The sequence below is a fragment of the Puma concolor genome, chromosome E1 (assembly GCF_028749965.1).
Source record: "Puma concolor isolate L17-30 chromosome E1, mPumCon1.1.hap2, whole genome shotgun sequence".
Lineage (NCBI taxonomy): Eukaryota > Metazoa > Chordata > Mammalia > Carnivora > Felidae > Puma > Puma concolor.
Window position 1 is genome coordinate 28,992,438 of NC_141680.1, and position 20,270 is coordinate 29,012,707.

Below are 20,270 nucleotides of genomic sequence, written 5' to 3' on the forward strand. Positions count from 1 at the left end.
TTTTTAATTAAAATAGGGATAAGGATAGTATTAATCTCTTAGCGTTGTTTACTGAATTAACAAGTTAATACTCATGAAGCTCTTTAAAAAAATTTTTTTTTAATGTTTATTCATATTTGAGAGAGACAGAGCGCGAGTAGGGGAGGAGCAAGAGAGAGACACCGAATCCTAAGCAGCCTCCAGGCTCTGAGCTGTCAGCACAGAGCTCCACACAGTGCTGGAACTCACAAACCACGAGATCATGACCTGAACTGAAGTCAGATACTTAACCGACCGAGCCACCCCAGGTGTCCCACTCATGAAACTCTTAAAAGAGAACATGGCACATAGAAAACCTATGATAAATGTTTACTTTGATTATATACAAAATTAAGTATAAATGGATATATTAATGATCAATTAAATAAGAAAAGGCAAAACTGGTTTTTTTCTCTTCCTGTAGCTCTCAGAAACTTTTAGACTTTTTGATCAGAATAAAGATATGCCTCAGAAATGCAACAATACAGAGGACACATTGATCTTATTAATATTTTCCACTTGTGTGCACAGGTTTTTATTTATGATAATTTCACTTTCTTTTAAAAAAAATTTTTTTAATGTTTATTTGAGAGCGAGAGAGTGTGTGAGCAGGCGAGGGGTAGAGAGAGAGGGAGACACAGAATCCGAAGTAGGCTCCAAGCTGTCAGCACAGAACCCAATGTGGGGCTCAAACTCAAGAACACTGAGATCATGACATGAGCCGAAGTCGGACACTTAACCGACTGAGCCACCCAGGTGCCCCGATAATTTCACTTTCTTTGAACTTGCAAAGATTTTCATATGGGTCCCAACACTGAGAGAAGTGGTAAGCTTCTTGGTATTAAAAAAATCTAATGTTAGTAGGAACATGAAGATATGAAAAATTGAACTGTCTCTGGGGGTCATATTGTATGGGGTTCTGTGCTAAAAACTAAACTGGTTCCTATGCATTCCTTTGAGCTAGTCTGGGAAATGTATTTTCTAGAACTAAAGCTCTGATAAGTTACAAGAGTTTCAACTTCGATTTATCTAGGGAGACATAAAAAAGGATACGCATGACTCTGAAATATTAAATGTAGCTGTAGGAGCTCTCAAAAATCTCATTGGTTGAAATTAATTGAGTTCTCAATAAGTAAAATTTATTTATTAAAAATTTAGGAATTAATATATTTAGTAAAGGAAAACAGTTTATTATTATATAAAGGTCTCATTATATTGGATAAGATAGATCTTTTCATAATTAGCAGCACTTCTTACATGCTAATGATAATGAGTAATTTAGAGATCAAGAAAAATGAACACATTTGTTCCTCTAATCTATTTAAAGTATTTTTAAAATTTATTTTCTTTTATTTATGTTTTTTTAATGTTTATTTATTTTTGAAGGAGAGAGAGAGAGAGAGAGAGAGAGAGAGAGAGAGAGAGAGAGAGACAGAACATGAGTGGGGGAGGGGCAGAGAGAGGGAGATACAGAATCCAAAGCAGGCTCCAGGCTCTGAGCTGTTAGCACAGAGCCCGACATACATGACAAGGAGCTGGAACCCACAAGCCGCCAGATCATGACCTGAGCTGAAACCAAGAGTCAGATGTTCAGCCGACTGAGCCAGAGCCAACTCTGTCAGCACAGAGCCTGCTTTTGGTATTCTCTCTCTCCCTGTCTCTCTGCCCCTTCCCTTCTCTCTCTGTCTCTCACAAAATAAATACACATTTAAAAAAATAGGGAAGAATGGAATAAAAGAAGTGAAAATATGTGTGTGAACCAAGAAAAGAAGTATATAAAGAGCAAAAAGTGAAGAGAAATGAAGAGATAGAAAACTGACAGAAAGATAAAGGGTATAGTACTTCATTTTGATGTGTAAGCCAAGGAGAAAATTATAGGGGTTTTGAAAGTTTCCCTACCAGTGGAGAAGTGGGCAAAAGAGTTCTATTACTTTAAAGGTATAGTTCTTTCCTTTATTATAAAAGTATTCCATGTTGGGGCACCTGGGTGGCTCAGTCAGTTAAGCGTCCGACTTCATCTCAGGTCATGATCTCACGGTTCACGAGTTCGAGTCCTGCATCAGGCTCTGTGCTGACAGCTTAGAGCCTGGAACCCACTTCAGATTCTGTGTCTCCCTCTCTCTCTGCCCCTCCCCTGCTCACTCTCTGTCTCTCAAAAATAAATGTTAAAAAAAATTTTGTTTCAAAATATTCCATGTTCATTGCAAATTTTCAGAAAATACAGAAAACAAAATTTTTTTCAGCTAAAACCCAGCCATTTCACAGGCATCAATTTGCATAGGAATGTTTTTAAGATTCAGGAGGATGTAGGCAATGAGAGCAGAGTGATCAAGACGGTCTGCCAGGCAAAAGCCACTGATAATACAACTATTGTCAAATAAACTTGGGTTTGTAAGCTTGCTGCAGCAAGGGAGAATGCACACTTGAACACCTGGGGGTGTCTAGGTTAAGAACCAGTGGGGAGGGTCTTGTTAGGACTTGGACTTACACTGATTGATTTGGGGAGAAGTGAGGGTTTGTTTTAGATTGTGTTCTGTCAAGACGCAGGGACAATTCCATGATTGGATATCTAAATTTTACCTAGAGGGCTGGAGTCACTCACATAGCTAGAACAGGGGAGTGTTTGCTTATTTTCCTGGCTGCTTAACGTCCTCATTCTGCCCGTGTTCAGATATGATTATTACTGTCTTTTTCCTACCATAGTCACAGAAGTGACCTTGTCTAATTATTGTTACTCTGTTTCTCTTCAGTGGGGGAACACCATAGCCAGCTATGTGCTGCCAGCTAAAAACTGTCAGGGACTTTTTTTTCACTTTCTCAATCAGTTATTAATCTTGGATTCAGACTTGTGCTCAAGTTTCCGCATGGGACTCTATGAAACCCAGGTGACAAAGCGTGACCAAAAGTGTGGAAGAGGAATACCCCTGTTTCTGTATAGTTGCCATGCAGCACTTGGAGAGTTTTCCATTTTAGAAATGCTATGGGCCTGATGACTGCATCCTCTCCAGGGCTAGGGTCAAAGGTAAGAGGGAACTGCTGCCCTCCAGTGGCTTCCCAAGTAATTACACCAGTGACTGTACCCAAGCTCATAGGGAGACTTCCTGAGAACTTGTAAGAAGGAATACCTCAAGTGGGCCAGAGGAGAAGGAGGATAGATATGCCTAGAAACAAGAGGCAGGAAAATTTCAGATATTACTGGTTTTCAAAAAAATTTTTTAATGTTTATTTATTTTTGAGAGAGAGAGACGGAGCATGAGCGGGAGAGGGGCAGAGAGGGAGACACAGAAATGGAAGCAGGCTCCAGGCTCTGAGCTATCAGCATAGAGCCCGACAAGGGGCTCAAATTCATGAGCCACGAGATCATGACCTGAGCCGAAGTCAGATACTTAACCGACTGAGCCACCCAGGAGTCCCCAGATATTACTGTTAATGTGACCCTGTCAGTACTCTCAGCTTGGTGAAACCTGGAGAAATATCGGTGACATGGATTGTAGGTTTTCAATAAGAACATATTTTAATGTTTATTTATTTTTATTTATTTATTTTGAGACAGGGAGAGAGAGAGAGAGAGCAGCGGCGGGGCAGAGAGAAAGGGAAACAGAATCCCAAGCAGGCTCCACACTGCCAGTGGGGCTTAAACTCGTGAACCGTGAGATCACTACCTGAGCCAAGATGAAGAGGCAGACGGTTAACCAACTGAGCCACCCAGGCACCCCAGAACATATTTTATAAACACAGAAGGTATATGTTTAAGATTAAGAATTTAAACATTTATGTTGGACTGAGAAAGGACCATGCAACCTAGAAATGCAGAATAATTAAAGGTGAGGGGTTAAAAAACATTTTAATATCAAGAATTATATAATAAAGTTTATATAAATAAGGTTGAAATTTTACTAAAGGTGGGAAGGATATTGAGAAATTGGAATCCTTGCGCATTGCTGGCAGGAATGTAAGATGGTACAGCTCTATGGGAAATAGTATGGCAATTCCTCAAAACGTTAAACATAGAATTACCATATGATACAGCAACTTCACATAGGTATATACACAAAAGAATCAAAAGTAGGGCCTGGAACAGATATTTGTACATCCACATTCATAGCAGCATTTTTTCATAGTAGCCAAAAGGTAGAAACAACAATCAACAAGTAAGTGGATATGGTATGTCCATAGAGTGGAATATTATTCAGCCTTAAAAAGGAAGGAAATTCTGACACATGCTACACAACATGGATGAAACTTGATGGCATTATGCCAATGCAATAAGCCAGACAGAAAGAAAATATTGTATGATTCTATTTATAGGAGGTACCTAGAATAGGCAAATTCATAGACAGAAGGTATAAAATGGGTTACCAGGGACTAAGGAGGAGTGGTGAATGGAGAGTTATAATTTAATATTAATTAAAATATAATATAATTTAATTAAATTATAATTAATTATAATTTAATGGGTACAGAATTTTGGTTTGGGATGATGAAAAAGCTCTGTAAATAGATAGTGGTAATGGTTACACAACACTGTGATGTATGTACTGCCACTGAATTATACACTTAAAAATGGTTAAAATGGTAAATTTTATGTCACATATATTTTATCAGTATATAAAATTTATGTAAATAAAATGAATTCATTATTTTATCTTTAAAGAAATATGAAATGTTCCATTTGTGTACTTAAAAAAATTGTTGGACTTTATTGACTGATTTTTATTACACAAAGGATATATTTTAAGAGTATTGGTATTATATACTTTAAGGTTATAATTTCATGGCCTTAAGCATAAATTCTTTGGATATGTCCCATGACCAGATGACATTAAATTGAAAGCTCCAGGTTTCCCACCCATCTTTTAGAGAAATAGCATTTTAAGGATTTTCTGCTATGTTTTTATTTACCAGGTACTTCTTGGTATAGAGGGTAAACTTAAAGATACTGTAAATTAGCTGTTCCCAACTAAATTAATAGTTTGGCTTGATTCATGATTACTATATTTAACTTTGATTACAATTAGAGAAAATAAAAGTGATTCTAAATAGAAGTCTACATAAAAGTATATTAAAAATTGGTTCCCCAAGTAGCCCCAGAGAAAATAATATATCTTGCTGCTATTGGGATTTGCAGTTTTTAAACATAAGGAAAAGAGTGTATTATAGCAAGAGGAACTGTGAAGCTGCCCAAAGACTTCATATCAGGAGATCTGAGTTCAAATTTACTTGGCCTTGTGTGAGTCTAACTGTACCCAGCACAGTGCCTGGAAACACAGTAGGTGGGCAGTAAATATGTAATGAATATGTGGATGATAGATAAATGAATGTCACTTCCTCTCTCTGAATCTCAGTTTTCTCATCTGAAAAAGGAGGGAGTTGGACAAGATGAGTAGGTCTCAGCTCTGGTTGTACATTTGAATCATCTGCAGAGCTTTTAAAACTCCTGATACTGGCAGCCTTAAAGAGGAATGAATTCTAACAGGTGCTACAACACAGATGCACCTTGAAGGCAATTACGCTACGTGAGCTAAGCCAGTCACAAAAACAAAACAAAACAAAACAAAAATTGTATGATTCCATTTACATGAAGTACCTAACACAGTCAAATTGATCAAGACAGAGAGTAGGATGGTGGTTAAAGAGGAGAAAGAGGGAACAGGAAGTTATTTTTTAATAGGTACAGTTTCTGTTTGGGAAGATGAAAAATTTCGGGAGGTCGATTGTGATGATGGCTGCATGACGTTGTGAATGTACTTAATACTACTGAACTATACACTTTCAAATAGTTAAGAGGGTGAATTTTATGTTTTGTATATTTTAATAAACATACACACAAATACTGATGTTGGGCCCCTTGCCAGATGAATTGAGTCAGACTGGGTGGGGTCTGGGGGCAAAGGAATGGGGCCTGAGTAAGGGCTTTTTATTAAAAAGCTTCTCAGGTAATTCTAATGCAAGTCAAGAACTCCTCACCCAGATGATGTTTGAGATTGTGTTTTACTTCAACCACCCATAATTCTAAGCAAGATGACCCAACAAGAGAAAATGAAGACTTCTAGCTAACATTCTTCTCCAATTTCACAAACATAAATAACTGCTTCCTTGGATAAATTGCCTGAATCCAAATTGCTAATGGAGTTATACTAAATCTTTTCTAAATTATTTTTTCTCTGTTTAATAGTTTTACTTCTTTTCCTTCTTTTCATAAAACTTCACTGGGCAGATGTACAATTCTCCACTCAATGAAAATTTGTATAAATAACAATAGATTCTAATATAAATTGTTCTTATAAAGAACACATATGTCCACATTGAGCAAGATACTGCTTTTTCAAAGCCAATTTTTTTCTAAAACCTGACATTTTCTGTTTTAGTTGTCACAAATATCCAAATAAGTTTTTAATCCAAGGCTTTATTTTAAAGTAATTATTGTAGAATACCTTTTTAGATAAAATCATTTTAAAATAATAGATTTGTAAACATTAAAAGCAATTAGAAAGTTTTCAACAATGAAAACTTAAAGTGACAGAGGAAAAGGAAAACATGGGTTACTTTTCTAAAAACCTAATTGTTTTGTAAAAGAAGGATTGTTTTACAATATTTCATTGTCTTGATGCAATAATCACAGGATATTGGGCCAGACTACAATATCAGAGTTAAAGCAAATTAAAGATGAAGTGGAAAATATTTTTAAATGCTTCCCATCTAAAATGAGAGAATTGATGCATGTGAAATAAAAAGTAATCGCTTTGATTCTAGATTTTTATGTATTTTTACATATAAATCTTCTAATGAGTTTCGAGTGAAAATTGTTCTTAACAAAACAACAACCTTAAGTGAGTTAAACTTCTAAATTTTTTGTTTTTGTTTTTGTTTTTTAAATAGACTGCACACCTAGCATGGAGCCCAACGTGGAGCTTAAAGTCACAACCCTGAGATCAAGACCTGAGCTGAGATCAAGAGTTAGATGATCGAGGCACCCCAAGTGAGTTAAACTTCTAGAATTCAGTTATTTTTTTTTACCTTTCTTTCCTTAGAACTTCTGAAATGTCCTCTTTAAAACATATATGATAACATTATATATTCTCACTGAGCCATGTAGCTTAAATGTGCTGTATACGAACTGTAGCTATTTAATTACTGAACTAACTTCACACTAACAGAGCAGGATATTTTTTATGCTTTTAAACCACATCAGATACTGGCTTCTGAGTTGTTGAGACAAGGCATTTATTCTTTAATTCAATTCAGAGTAGTCAAAAGTCCTGATAATAATATGTATTTTTTTTTAATTTTTTTTTTCAACGTTTTTTTTATTTTATTTTTGGGACAGAGAGAGACAGAGCATGAACGGGTGGGGGTCAGAGAGAGAGGGAGACACAGAATTGGAAACAGGCTCCAGGCTCTGAGCCATCAGCCCAGAGCCTGACGCAGGGCTCGAACTCACGGACCGCGAGATCGTGACCTGGCTGAAGTCGGGCGCTTAACCGACTGCGCCACCCAGACGCCCCTATATGTATGTTTTTAAAAGAGTGAACATAGTATTCTCTCCCTCTCTCTCTTTCTTCCATTCAAAAAACACTAAGCATGGGGCACCTGGGTGCCTCAGTTGGTTAAGTCTCTGACTATGGCTCAGGTTATGATCTCACAGTTCACGAGCTCAAGCCCTGTCTGGCTCTGTGCTGACAGCTCAGAGCCTAGAGCCTGCTTTGGATCTGTGTCTCCCTCTCTCTCTGCCCCTCCTCCACTCATGCTCTGTGTCTCTCTCTTGCTCTCAAAAATAAATAGACATGGGGCGCCTGGGTAGCTCAGTCGGTTAAGCGTCCGACTTCAACTCAGGTCACTATCTCGCGGTCCGTGAGTTCGAGCCCCGCGTTAGGCTCTGGGCTGATGGCTCGGAGCCTGGAGCCTGCTTCGGATTCTGTGTCTCCCTCTCTCTCTGCCCCTCCCCCGTTCATGCTCTGTTTCTCTCTGTCTCAAAAATAAATAAACGTTAAAAAAATTTTTTTTAAATAAATAGACATTAAAAACAAACAAACAAACCACTAAGGACTTATTATGTGCCTTGCTCATTCCTATGGATACAAAAACAATAAATCACATTCCTTGCCTTCAGAGAATAATTCACAATGAAGTGGAGGAGGCAGACAAATAAGCATATAACATGGAATAGTAAACATAAAATATACATATGCGATATGTTAGACACACACACAGTATATTAAGGAAGGCCATAGGAGAGGGGCCATGAACTAAGGAGAGAGGAAGGAAAGAAGGCGGTGGTTTCCCTGGAGCAGGGGACATCTGAGCATGTAATATTCCTTTGAATTAATTTATATGGAGAGAGCTCCTTATATTTTGTAAGTAAATACACATTTTTTAAAGTATTTAAATGTCCTAAATTCTTCACATGGCATTCCAGAATCTTCATAATCTGACCACCAACTTTCTCCCCAGCCTAACATTTGCTATTTCCTTTTGCATCTTTTGTGCTCCAGTGGTGTCTAATTGCTATTCTAAATAGGTCAGTGTTGGCTCACACTTTCACACTTTGGAGCACGAGGGTCCCCTTGCTGGAGAATGAAATGGCTCCTGTCCCTACACTCTTATTTAGCTATCACGTCCTCTGTGAAGCCACCCTTAACTCTCCAGCCTGGGTAGACACCTGACCTTTGATCACTAGAAACATTTGGGCACACACCTAAAGTTTCCTGAATAGAAGACTCATCTACAGTGTTTATTAAAAAGCATATTCCAGGACCTCGGAACTTCCATGGAAAAAGCTTGGTGATCTGTTTATTTAACAAGTCACCCAGGGAATTCTCATTTGCAGAAAAGTTTTGGAAACATTACTCTATATTATAGCACTTCTCATATTACCATTATTTGAATGATTCGTCTTTCAATAGCCTGCAAACTGCATTTGTTCATTATTATATTCCCAGTCCCAATACAGTGCCCATCTCATGGAAGGGAGCAAATCATGAATAAATGAGAAAATCTAATTAAAAATGTTTAATCTACTCTATTTCTTGTAAGAGTCCTAAAAACATTAAGAAAGCAGTTTTCTGACTTCTGCATTCTCTTATTCCATGATAACTATGCTTTAGCCTTGGTTAAGTTGCTCTAAAAGGTGTTTGTGCTTCTTAGTGCCTCGGCTAGCCACTTATTTCCCATTATCCAGGTGCTACTTACCAAGGTCTTACTATGCTGGGATTAAGCCTCAGTTTTCTGTGAATGAAGTGAGAATGTTAATAGTGCCTATCTCATAGGTATTTTCATGAGAAGTAAATGGAATTATATAGGTAACACTTAGCACAATGTCTAATATTAAGAAAGTGCTAAATAAATGAGGTAATAATAACAAAGACCAGTTAGGTTTTTTTTTTTAAAGCTTATTTATTTGGGGTGCCTGGGTGGCTTAGTTGGTTAAGCATCAGACTTTGGTCCAGGTCATGATCTCATGGTCCATGAGTCCAAGCCCCTCATCGGGCTCTGTGCTGACAGCTCAGAGTCTGGAGCCTGCTTCAGATTCTGTATGTGTGCCCCCTCTCAAAAATAAATAAACATTGGGGCACCTGGGTGTTTCAGTCGGTTGAACATCTGACTTCAGCTCAGGTCATGCTCTCATGGTTCATGGGTTCAAACCCCACATCAGGCTTTGTGTGGACAACTCAGAGCCTGGATCCTACTTCGGATTATTCTGTGTCTCCCTCTCTCTCTGCCCTCCCCTGCTCATGCTCTGTCTCTCTCTCTCAAAAATAAATAAACATTAAAATTTTTTTCTTAAATAAATACATAAACATTAAAAAAATTCTCTGTCTCCTCTCTCCCTGCCTTTCCCCTGCTTGCTCTCTCTCTCTCAAAAAATAAATAAATAAACCTTAATTTTTTTTTTTTATTTTGAGAGAGAGAGAGAATCCCAAGCAGACTCTGCTCTGTCAGCACAAAGCCTGATATGGGGCTCGAACTCACAAACTATGAGATCATGACCCAAGTGGAAATCAAGAGTCCAACGCTCAACAGACTGAGCCACTCGGCACCCCCAAGACCAGTTAGATGTAGTGATTATGCCTCTGTGAAGTCCAAGTAAGGAATCTACAATGTGATGCTTTGAGCCATTTCCTTGAGGGGTACACTTTAAGACTTTAAAATCCCTTTTCCAGTTGTCTCATTTCAAAATCCTTTCTGATTCAGCCTCTCTTCCCCTATTGTTGTAATAACCCACATGTCATGGCAAAAGATAATTTTATGAAGAGAGCTATAAGAGTGGCATACTAATATGAACTTTGTCCCTTTTTGGAAGTCTGTCCTTGGAGGTTTTCTCTAAATATTTGTCTTTCAAATTCTTAGGATCTTATAATGTCTAGTACCTGGCCATGAGACCTGATTTCCAAAGGATCAGAACTTTAATTACCATCTTGCCATCCCCCTCCCCCAAGATGTCCAGTTTTAATACATCAATACCAACGTGTTATTGATTATGGTTATCTATTAAGGGTATGATGATAGCCAAATATTCTGGGTCCAAAGAGACAGCAGGTTGACTGTTTAATAGATAAAGAAATGCAAAATGACAGAAGGCTATGCTGTTGCCTAATCCTGGAAAACAAAAGAAAAGAAATATTAACCCAAGAGATTTGGCTACATGCCCAGGGTGCTTAAGTGATAATCCAGAATAATTCTCAACTCCAAGTAATTATCCCATCCCCTTTTAAACCTCCTCACTCAGCACATTTTTCCCCTGCTAAAGGCCAATCTCCTTTAAAATATAATCTTTACCTACTTTAAACCTACCAGATCCTCGAGGAGCTTCCTAGTTAACCTTTTGAAGTTAACACTTTGATCTCGACAAATTTATAGTTTTTCCAAGCCTTGATATATGCTCCACTGAACTCTGGTGCTTTCTCTAAGGTTCAGATCAGGGTAATCTACGGGAAGGTGTAGGTGTAGGGAAAGTGGTCTCACCAAAGTCTACCCGTCCTAGACCTAGAGGGTATTATGCTAAGTGAAATAAATCAGACTGGAAAAGACAAATATCATATGATTTCATTTATACGTGGAATCTAAAACACAAAACAGGGACACCTGGGTGGTTCAGTCAGTTAAGCCTCCAACTTCAGCTCAGGTCAAGATCTCGCAGTTTGTGAGTTTGAACCTCACGTCAGGCTCTGTGCTGGCAGCTCGGAGCCAGGAACCTGCTTCAGGTTCTGTGTCTCCCTCTCTCTCTGACCCTCTCCTGCTCTCTCTTTCTCTCTCTCTCTCAACAATAAATAAATATTAAAAAAATTTCAAACAAAACAAATGAATAAACAACCAAACAAAAAGCAGAACCAGACCTATAAATAAACTGATGGTTTATTCATAACAAACTGATGGTTGCCAGAGGGGAGGGAGGTGGGAGAATGGGTAAAATGGTTGAAAGGGAGTGGAAGATCCAGGCTTCAGTTACGTAATGAATAAGTCACAGGAATAGAAGGTACATCATAGGAAATACAGTCAGTGGTATTGTAAGATGGCAGATACCTACACTTGTGGTGAGCATAGCATAATGTATAGAGTTGTGGTTTTTAAAATTTTTTAATTCCAGTATAGTTAACATACAGTGTTCTATTAGTTTGGGGCATACAATATAGCGATTTAACAATTCCATACATCACCCAGTGCTCATCATAACAAGCGCGCTCCTTAATGCCCATCCCCATCCACCTTCCTCGGGTAACCATCAGTTTGTTCTCCATAGTTACGAGTCTGCTTCTTGGTTTGTCTCTCTCCCATTTGTTTTGTTGATTAAATCCCACATATGAGTGAAATCATGTAGTATTTGTCTTTCTCTGATTTATTTCTCTTAGCATTATACTCTCTAGCTTCATCCATGTCATTACAAATGCTAAGATTTCTTTTTTTGTGTGTGTGTGGCTGAATGATATTCCATTGTGTCTGTATATACCACATCTTCTTTATGCATTCATCTATGAAAGGGCACTTGGGCAGCTTCCATAATTTGGCTATTGTCAATAATGTATAGTCTTGTTGAATCACTATGTTGCACACCTGAAACTAATGTAACATTGTGTGTCAGCTACACTCAAATTAAAAACAAACTTAAAAAAAAATCTATCCATCCTAGATCTATAACGTAATGAGACTTGAACTACAGAATGAATAATAAGACACGATGTACTAAAAAAGAAAAAGAAAAAAAAAAAGCCCTTTGCACAGTGAAGGAAAGCATCAACAAAACAAAAAGGCAACCTATTAAATTGGAGAAGATATTCGCAAATGATATATCTAATAATGGGTTAATATCCAAAATACATAAAGAACCTATATAACTAAATACAAAAATAACAAATAATCCAATTAAAAATGGGCAAAGAAACTGAATAGATACTTTTACAAAGAAGACATATAGATAGCCAACAGACACATAAAAAATGCTTAACATCGCTAATCATCAGGGAAATGCAAATCAAAACCACAGTAAGATATCACCTTACATCTGTCAGAATAGCTAAAATAAGAAACACAAGAAATAACAAGTTTTGGCGAGGATGTAGAGAAAAAGGAACTCTTGTGCACTGTTGGTGGGAATGCAACTGGTACAGCCACTGTGGAAAACAGTATGAATTTTCCTCAAAAAAGTTAATAATAGAACTACCATATAATCCAGTAATTCTACTACTGGGTATTTACCCAAAGAAAATGAAAACACTAATTCGAAAAGATATGTGTACGCTTTATGTATTGAAGCATTATTTAGAATAGCCAAGATATGGAAGCAACCCAGTTGTCCATGGATAGATGAATGGATAAAGAAGATGTGGTATTAAGAAGGAAAAGGAGAAGAGAAAGGACGAGGAGGAGGCGGGGAGATGGAGGGAAAGGAGAAGTAGAAGTATACATATACAATGGAATATTACTTAGCCATAAAAAAGAATGACATCTTGGCATTAGGAACAACATTATTGGACCTAAGTGAGGTAAGTCAGTCAGAGAAAGGCAACATGATTTCGGTCATATGTGGAATTTAAGAAACAAAACAAATGAATTGACAAAGAAAAAGACACAAACAGTTCCTAAATACACAGAACAAAACTGGTTGCCAGAGGGGAAGTGGGAGGGGGGATGGGTGAGAAATAGATAAAGAGGATTAAAAGTACATGTGCGCTTACACACACACACACACACACACACACACACACACACACACCCCACACACCTCAAAGCTAATGTATTTTAACGTGAAACAACCATAATAGCAACATGAATCTGAATGTGTTTTGGCCCTTATTTCACTTTGAGATGCACTCAAGTACCTTTAGTTGGAAATGCAACTTACTTTTCTTTTTCTGACTCACTTCTCAAATCAATGACACCATGTCAAATGATTTATTTATCTGGAATACATTTGCATGCCACTGTGTGGTCTGGCCATCTTTTCCAGATTTATAAAGCATTTATTGAGTACCTACTACGTTCTGGGTACATTCTCAAACATGCCTTATTTTTGTTCAGCTTATTTTATGGATAAGGAAACAAAACCTTGGTGAGGTTAAATCTCTTGCCAAATTTTCTTTTTTTTTTTTTTTTAAATTTTTTTTTCAACGTTTTTTATTTATTTTTGGGACAGAGAGAGACAGAGCATGAACGGGGGAGGGGCAGAGAGAGAGGGAGACACAGAATTGGAAACAGGCTCCAGGTTCCGAGCCATCAGCCCAGAGCCTGACGCGGGGCTCGAACCCACGGACCGCGAGATCGTGACCTGGCTGAAGTCGGACGCTTAACCGACTGCGCCACCCAGGCGCCCCACTTGCCAAATTTTCAACATAATTCAAAATCTAGTGCTACACAATCACTTCCTCTACCAAAATATAAAATGCAAGATATTTTTTGTAAAAGAGATTGAGAAATATTTTTTTCTTATTTTTCACAATTTTTTCATTCAGGAAATATTTATTGAACACTTACCATATACCAGACACTTTTCTAGATACTAGGAATGCATTCATGAACAAAACAATGATGCAAAGCTTATATCTAAATGGGAGGAGAGTGAAAATGATCATGTCAGTTGTCAGTATGTAAGACAGCAGTAAGTGCTAAAATAGCTCCACATTGCCCAGTAATAAAATTCCTGCCCTCGTTTTTCTTGTCCTAGAAATCAACACCTTTTGTAATTTTTACATGGCCAATCACTTCCTCCTTAAAGAATTTTTTTCACTATATACAAAATCAACCAACTCAACGGTTGTTCCTTCTCAGTGTTCTTTACTGGTTCCTCTTCATTTCTCTGACCTCTAAATACAGAAGTGTTGCAGGATTCAGCCCTCATATCTCTTCTTGGTCTATATTCATGTTTTATTCTGTCTCACAGCTTTAAATACCATCTATGCACTGATGACTCCCCAACATATATCTCTGTTCTAGACCTCTCCCCTAAATGTGTGAGTGTCAGATCTTGGATATCTGATAGAGATCTCAGGCTTAACAGAAAATGACTGCAATTTTATCACAAACTTCCAATCGCTCAGGCCACAGACCTTGGAGTCATCCTTGACTCCTTTCTTTCTCCTATCCCCACATCCACTTAGTGAGCAAATCCTGTCTGGTCTACCCCATATCAGTCCATTTCTCTCTGATTTCACTGGACACCCTGCCCTGGCCACCATCAACTCTCATCTATATTATTGCAGTTTCCTAACTGGATTCCTTGCTCCTACCTTTGCCCCTTCCATTCAACGATCCAATTAATTCTTTTAAAATAAAAGTTAGCCTGTGTCATTATTTTTCTTAAAACCCGCCAATGGATTCACATGCCACGTTAAGTAAAACTACAAAGCTCAAATGGCTGTCAAGGGCCTCGATGGTTTCAACCTGCTATTTCTCTGACATCATATTCTATTCTCACCTCCTTCCTTGTCACATTGCCAACACTTCGGCCTCATTGCTCTGCAAACATACGTCCACCTCAGAGCCTTTGAACTTGCTGCTCCTTCTTCCTGGAAACTTCCTACTGATTATCTCATGGCTCTTTCCCCTAACATACCTTAAGTCTCTACTCAAAGTCACCGTAGCAGTGAGTCCTTCCCTGAGTATCCTACAACATATCCTTCCTCTTACCCAGCTTTATTTTTTTCCCCACAAAACTAGTCACCAACTGATATACAATGTTTGCATATTTGCTTTTTTCCCTTCTTCTTTTCTTTACCCTAGAATGTAAGTTCTGAATATAAGTTGTAGGCCGACAAAGAGATGCCTATTTTGTTCACTGCTATATTTCTACACGGGAACAATGTCTGACACACAGCCAATACTGATTGGATGAATGACTATCAGGAGCCAGTTATTTTCAAGTGATGAAAATCCAAGCCTAAATTATCTAAAAAGACAAAAAAGAAGGTGAGGTGCCTGGGTGGCTCAGTCAGTTAAGCGTCCAACTCTTGATTTCGGCTCAGGTCATAATCTCACCATTCATGAGTTGGAGCCCCTCATCGGGGCTGGCAGTGCAGAACCTGATTGGGATTCTCTCCTTCTGCCCTTCCCCTCTCTCTCAACATATAAATAAATAAATAAATACCAAAAAAGAAGGTATTGGCTTAACTAGCTAAAAAGCCTGGGAATATACTGGTTTCAGGCACATCTGGAGTCAGGGGGTTAAACGATGGTATCAGGACCACAGCTCTCTGGATGTCTCTGATCTTCCTATCTCTCTGCTGGCTTTATTTCCAGGCATACATTCCTTTCATGGTAGGAAGATGGTGACCAGCAGTGGCAGGTTAATTTCCTTATAGCTCCAAGGACAAAAAGAAACTTCCCATTCCCAACAATCTAAAGTCCTGACATGCACTGGCCTAGATTGCTCACATGTTCCCCACAAAAGAATCATTGTGGCTGAGAATGCAACACTTCGGTTAACCAGGTGCCAGTCATATGACCCCTCCTAGAGCTGAGGGTGGAGCCAACAGTACAAACTCCAGATTTAATAATTTGTATTGCAGAGCTTCAAACATGTTTGAGTGCTCATCTGAGTCCATCCCTGGTGTGTGAAACTTGGGACCATGACACATGGGATGGGCCATCTGGCACATGCCCCTATTTTGATGCACTGGACTCCTCTGAACCCTGAGAGACTGCAGAGGTGCCCCCTCTCTATTAAAGCTAGCGGTCAGGTGTGAAAAGATACCAGAGAAGGCTCAACCTCACAAGACAACAGGGATCCCCATCAGCATCTGCCTCAGCTCCTCCCCTGGATTCTAGATCAAAAACTACATTAAGTGGCAGCATAATTGAGCTGGGTCTGAAAAAGGAGGAAAGGGACTATTCCCAAATGGAGCTGTAAAAATGAGCCAGCATGTTCCAGTAGGAGACTGAGAGTACTCGTGGGATGAAATTTTGAGGGTGCTTGATCAAGGGAGCCAGAACCTAACACTAGAAAAAGTACAGTTTATTGGAATCTCATATCTCTACCCTCCCAGGATATGGGATTTAATATTGAGCAAGAACCCCAGGGGATGGTGCAAATTCACTGCTAGGGCAGCTCTTAGAAACATGGAGAAAGTGATGGTCCACTCTGAATGAAGTCAAAACATCTGAATTGCTCTGACAGATGGTAGAGGAAAGAATCAAGAAAGCGAGAGAAGTAAACACATTGGAATAGATATTTTGTGAGGCCGGATGACCTACCAAAGGATACTACATGTATGTATATTACATATACCCAGACAACGCTACATTTGTCAAAGCTATCAGGAATATGCTAGTGAGAGAGGCACCAGCATCAGTTAAAGTTTCAGTGGTGGCTAGGGTTACCAGTAGGAGAGACTGTCATAGAGCTTGGCCCACTGACAAAAATGGGCCTGATGGGGCCCTGAAGCAGTAGAGACTAGGGGGCAGCACCTAACTACCATAAGCCAAGGGGGGGGGGGGGTGGGCGGGGATCCCACAATTATTGCCATGACCAGCAAAGTGGAATGGCAGCCAAGGGGGCTTGACTCAAAGAAAGCTGTGGAGATGGTTAATAGAATCCTAAGGGGCAAAATAGATAGGCAGCTAATGTGGGTATTGCTTAACATACATCATCCAAAGAAAGCTGGTATGGAGAGCACAAGGCTGAGAGCAGTTGCCCAATAAAAAGCCATGATTGGGGCATCTGGGTGGCTCAGTTGGTTGAGTGGGCGACTCTTGATTTTGGCTCAGGTCATGATCTTGCCGTTCATGAGATCATGCCCCACATGGGGCTCTGTACTGACAGAAATGATCCTGCTTGGGATTATCTCTCTTCTCTCTCTCTCTCTCATCTCTCAAAATGAATAAATAAAAAAAAAAAGTCATGATTGGGGAACCAGCAAGAACTCCACTTGAACTACAAGTTATGGCTCCTGCCTGGACATTTTTAATCCCTGTGTCCACGGATGAGCAAGCAAGACTCACCATCTTGGCAAAAGTAATTGGCTGTTGTTACAAAATGGCAGGAAGGAGGAATATGTATGGGATTCAGGTGATCCACTGAGTGCTTTATATAGTATCTCCTTGCCCAACTAAGAATGTATAGGGACAAGTACAGCAACCAAAGCCTGAGAAAGGTATGGTCACCAGTGGCTCAGACCCATCAGAAATGAAGGTTGTGTTTCACCACCAGGTAAGTCACTGAGACCAATAGAGATAATAGATAAGGGCAAATAAATTTAGAATAGATAGTGGAGAAGGGAGAGAATTAGTACCACTTGTGGCCCCAAGGCCACTGCAGTGATAAGGACTATAGTTCATCCTACTAACCTCCCTCTTCTAAGTTTCTCTGCAAGAAGAAAGACCCACCACAGTCCTGGAGGAGCTGATCGTCAAATGTGAAGTGGCGGATCTGGATGGTGAAAGGGTGGACTGTGACGGTCAGGAAGATGTACTACTTGGATCCCCCTTCGAGAAAGAACTTCCATCCAGCTGCAGGGGGAGCAATTAGCAGATGATCTCCAGCTGCAGTGTCTCAGACTATACTCAATTTTTGAGCTGAGGCCATGCTTTTCCCTGGAAAATAACTGAACATGATGGAAATATGAGAGCCTGACTAGTTCTGCCCAACAGAGATACCCTCTGATTGTCAATCTTTACTCCAGAGCTTCCAAGTGAGTTGGCCAAAACTTTGTTCTAAGCATCTCCTTATTCAATCTTTTTTCCTCCCTACTTTTCTTTCACAAGTGGCAGATCCACACCAGGGTCCAGAGGCTTTACCTGTCCTATCCTGCTTCCTCCCCCTTTTTTTCTATTACAGGCATTTCACCAAAATCAACTCCTTACACTCTAAACTCCATCTCAGGGTCTGCTTCCTGGAAGATGCAACTGATACAGAGGATTACAAAAGATGGCTTCCTGCCTGTATGACTTTGGACAAGCCACTCAATCTCTCTATGCTTCAGTTTTCTCAGTATAAATGAGGATATTAGTACCTCTCTCATAGGGTTGTTGGGGGCTTAAATGTGATATTTAAGAGATTTATGAGAATTAAATGAGAGAATGCATGTAAAATGTCCGGCAGTCTTGCACATGTGATAAATGTTAGCTGTTATGCTGATAGAAGAGATAAGGCAGACTATTGGAATTTTTTAGGTTTCTCCCATCCAGGCAGATATGTTCATTTGCCTAGCACTGGAGAATAGTTATTAGTTTTTTCCCCCAGTATGATTAACATCTTCACCTGTAGTGAGAAGTGTTGGTGATGCCAAATCAAGACAGTAACAATAGACCCGAAAGATAAGTAATTATAATTGTTTCTAGAAATGTGATTTTTTATTAATATAATAATGACAATCAAAATTTGAGATAGAAATTGAATTGTGATTTTGTAAATGAATGTAAATTTACATGTTAAAACAGGAAGAACAATATGCATTTTCCATATCTAAAAACAAGGATGATTTATCCTCCTGCAATGAATTTTGATGTAACATGCATGGGGTCACTGCTGTGATACATTTTGGTTTTCAATAATATGTGGTGTCCTTTTTAAATCAAACTTTTCATTTAATCTCATTCTCGTGTATAAACATGTACACATCTATTTTGGTTACAGTTTTCACAGAGGTAGGAAGAGAAATACCAATAGGAACTTTATCCAAAAGGTTAGAAGAGTCTAATTCAGCAAAAAAAAAAAAAAAAAAAAATGTTTATTAGTCCAGTGGCTAAAAGTGCCTATTATGTTATTTGAGCTGACTTTAAGTCTCATCTGAACTACATTTATGGTGAAAGGCATTCATTAAAGTACTTATTGGGGCACCTGGGTGGCTCAGTCGGTTAAGCATCCAACTTCGGCTCAGGTCATGATCTTGCAGTCCGTCAGTTTGAGCCCCACGTCAGGCTCTGTGCTGACAGCTCAGAGCCTAGAGCCTGTTTCAGATTCTGTGTCTCCCTCTCTCTCTGACCCTCCCCCGTTCATGCTGTCTCTCCCTGTCTCAAAAATAAATAAACGTTAAAAAAATTATAAAAAAAATAAAAAAAAATAAAGTACTTATTACTTCCTCTGGTGAGTCCCTCGGCTAGTGGAATTTTATTTTATTTCATTTTTTGAGCCAAGTTTTTAAAAATTTAAATACAATGTAACATTGGTTTCAGGAGTAGAATTCAGTGATTCATCACTTACGTACAACACCCAGTGCTCATCACCAGTTCCTTCCTTAGTACCCACCACACTAGCAGAATTTTTTTTTTTAATGTTTATTTATTTACTTTGAGAGAGAAGAGTGCAAGTGGGGGAGGGCAGAGAGACAGGGAGAGAGATGAATTCCAAGCAGGCTCTTCGAGGAGAGCCCAACAGGGGGCTCAAACTCATGAACTGTGAGATGATGACCTGAGCCAAAATCAAGAGTTAGACATTTAACCAACTAAGCCACCCACGCACCCCATGCTAGTGGAATTTTAAAAGACATGTAAGCTGAAGGATTTACTTAATTATATTCTGCATTTGATTTTTTTTTCAACGTTTTTATTTATTTTTGGGACAGAGAGAGACAGAGCATGAACAGGGGAGGGGCAGAGAGAGAGGGAGACACAGAATCGGAAACAGGCTCCAGGCTCCAAGCCATCAGCCCAGAGCCTGACGCGGGGCTCGAACTCACGGACCGCGAGATCGTGACCTGGCTGAAGCCGGACGCTTAACCGACTGCGCCACCCAGGCGCCCCTCTGCATTTGATTTTAATGAGGAAACCAATCATTACAATGCACTAAGCCATGAGGTAGAATTACCATCCTTTAGGAGAGAAGTTGA

The 20,270-nt window shown here is 39.1% G+C and overlaps 1 long non-coding RNA gene across 2 annotated transcripts in view; it reads left to right on the top strand.

Annotated features, from left to right (window-relative positions):
- The window catches only part of LOC147574229 (uncharacterized), a 64,248-nt gene that overhangs the window by 35,682 nt on the left and 8,296 nt on the right, over window positions 1-20,270 (top strand). For both annotated transcript variants that reach the window (XR_015244035.1, XR_015244036.1), the window contains exon 2: window positions 6,898-6,997. This is a non-coding gene — a long non-coding RNA (uncharacterized LOC147574229). The remainder of the gene's footprint in view (window positions 1-6,897; window positions 6,998-20,270) is intronic.